A 3,323-nucleotide genomic window follows, 5' to 3' on the forward strand; every position below is an offset into this window, starting at 1 on the left:
CACTTCATGTCTGTGTGTCACAGTTTGGTAATTCTTGCAATATTTCAGATTTGTGTTATCCTACACCAGGATACATTTTGTTTGGGGTTTTATTTCAGAATGGGAGTATCTGTTCTCATCCATGGTTTGGACATTTGCTAGCTAAGAAATTAAGTAAATTTAACAATTCAACAGAATGCTCATGTTCGATGTTAAGACACACCGAAGGTAGGTTGGAAAGGCTTAGCTTTGATAGGCGTGATATATAGTTGGGGAAGTGAGTGTCCCCAAATAATTATGCTGTCTTTGAAAGAGTGGCCTATTTATAAGCAGAACAACCGACGAGACTGAGGTAGCAGTTGTCAAATTTACAGGAAGTAATTAAAGAACCAAAGATTCTCCTCTTTTACTGGCTGTTTCTGGGTTACATAGAGATTATGAAGAGAGACAAGAAAAATGACAGAGGAGCCTAAACAGCCCATCAAACTTTCCACTAAGAAAATTGTTTTTTTCCCCAGATAAACTTTCCAATTAACAAACACTTATTGTTTTTATTTCATACCCTATTGTGATTTTGCACACACACACACACACAAATTGATTTCTACATGTTAGCAGAAAACACAGGGATGTTTATTCCCCAAAGGACTCGTTCCCTGTTTCACCAGCGTTTTGTAATCTCCTCCATCCGCCGTGCCTTTGGTGGCCTGCCATCTGGCAGTGTGCCTTTTATTTTATGAATAAGGTCCCCAATTGTTTCTGCAGCTGCTATCAGTGCAGTCTGACCTGCTACAGATGAGGATCCCAGAGAAAATCATCTTCGAGACTTACACAGCGTCTCATTCCTGTGGTTCTCTTCCCAGACCGCAAGCTGTGCTTTTCTCGCATTTATTCCTCACCACAGATGGGGACAATACTAGACCCTGAGTTCAAGAAGGATATAAAAGTGAACCCTTTCCAGTAATCACTGTTTATGAATGTATTTATGAACCTATGAATATGCAACCTATTCATTCTATACATAGTACACACATGCGGTGGTTCCCATTCATAGTCTCTGAGAATCCTAAGTAATCAATTTCTCTCTCCTTCCAACCAGTTGTTTTCAATGCCAATATCTTCCTATCAACCTCAGGCAAAATAATCATTTTCAAACTGTACTCCCAAGAGTCCAGGGGGATGAATGGAAGAGATCCAAGTGGCAGGCTGCTGCCCAGCACCTTTCTGTCAACCAGGGTAGTTCTTTTTAATTTTTTTTTTAAGATTTTTTTTTTTATGTGGACCACTTTTAAAGTCATTATTGAATTTGCTAAAATATTGATTCTGTTTTATGTTTTTGTTTTTTAGGCCATAAGGCATGTGGGATCTTAGCTCCTCAGTCAGCCAGTTCAGTCACTCAGGCATGTCCGACTCTTTGCGACTCCATGGACTGCAGCATGCCAGGCTTCCCTGCCCATCACCAACTCCTGGAGGCTACTCAAACTCATGTCCACTGAGTTGGTGATACCATCCAACCATCTCATTCTGTGGAGGGGACAAGAAGGAAAGGACTGGAAACCTGAGCCAAAAAAGGGCAACAATGGAAACCTAGGTTCTGAAAGTTGAGACCCATGAGTCAAGGAGAGTGGAGAGCTGGCGGCTGGTAAGGGTTGGGGGGGTAGTTTTCATTTACCCCCCACTGCTCCCTGACCCTCCCCAATCCCATCTTGGTTAGCAGAGCTCCTATCTCCAGATCAATAGAGTTTTTCATCTCTAATATAAGAACTTGATTCTTCTGATTGTGTCAACTATTAATATAAATATTTTTGCTTAACTGAATTTTACTCTAGAAGGCTTCTGTTGGAGGAAAGGATTAAGAAGATGTGGTATATATATATATAAAGGAATATTATTCGGCCATAAAAAAGAATGAAATTGTTCCATTTGCAGAGACATGGGTGGACCTAGAGATTGTCATACAGAGTGAAGTTAAGTCAGAAAGAGAAAAGCAAATAGTTATATTAACGCATATATGTGGAATCTAGAAAAATGGTATAGCTGAACTTATTTGTAAGATAGGAATAGAGACACAGACATAGAGAACAAACCTATGAACACCAAGGGGGAAAGGGAAGAGGTTGGGATGGATTGGCAGATAGGGTTTGGCATATATACACTACCATATATATAATAGATAACTAACAAGAATCTGCTCTATAGCACAAGGGACTCTGCTCAATGCTCTGTGGTAGCCTAAATGGGAAGGAAGTCCAAAAGAGAGGGGATATATGTATATGCATAGCCGATTCACTGTACTGTACAGCAGAAACTAACACAACATTGTAAAGCAAAAATACTCTAATAAAAAATTAAACATAAATAAACGAATGGTCCTGTTGTCACCAGTACCAATAATAATGCCTAACCTATATTCATCTTGAGTTTTGCTACTTTCATAAAGCCTGCCTATTTTTTTCCAAATTCAAGCCACAAAGTTCTCAAATCTATCCACAGAACCGGCTATACACACTGATGTTTAGGTCTCCCATTTTGGCACAAGAAGTGATGGATAAAAGCTCACCTAGGGTACAAAGGGAGGATGTATGCAGTCAGTTCCTTAAATTACACTCTCCTTGCAGCAAGGTATGAGCAGAGTCTTTACTTAACTTGTACAATTTGTAAAACGGCAGAAGGAAAAGCCTACTGAGTCTAGTTTTTACATTACATTGAAGTGATAAGTAAAATTGAGTTATAGCCATGTCTCACTCTCTGCAGATTACCATCTCACATCTCCCGGCCTGCAATGGAGGACGTTTCTCTGAAGAAACGTGCTCCTGAGAAACGTGCTTCAGAATTGAGAGTGAGCTGAGGTAAATTCGAAAGCCAAGTTGGCAGGCTGCTTAACTGTACAACAGAAGAAGAAGGAAACAGGATTGTGTTTTTACAAAGACTGTGTCAAGTTTCAGTAGAAGTCAACCTCAGATGAGAGTGGAAGTGAAAGAGAGGTGGCAGAGAACTTGACTGAAATGAAAACAGATCTCCACCAAGAATTTTCGCACCAATTGTCCCCACATAGACACATGAACATTTCAGATACACCTAGTAATACTGCCAGCTAATAGTCTACAATTGATAAAGTGCTTTCGTGTGTGTTTTCCCTTCTTTGCAGGCTGTGAGCCTTGAACATCAATCAGTCATCCAGGATGCTGCTGGAGGCTAAAGAAGAGCCTTCTAGACCTCAGCTTTCTTCAGGCACCACCTGTGGATAGATACACCCCATGGTGCATGGGTCTCAGGACTGTGTGTGTGTTTGCGTGCACACTGTCTCTACTGCACGGGGCAAGGTCAAGACACAGGGAACAACT

The sequence above is a fragment of the Capra hircus genome, chromosome 8 (genome assembly GCF_001704415.2).
Source record: "Capra hircus breed San Clemente chromosome 8, ASM170441v1, whole genome shotgun sequence".
Lineage (NCBI taxonomy): Eukaryota > Metazoa > Chordata > Mammalia > Artiodactyla > Bovidae > Capra > Capra hircus.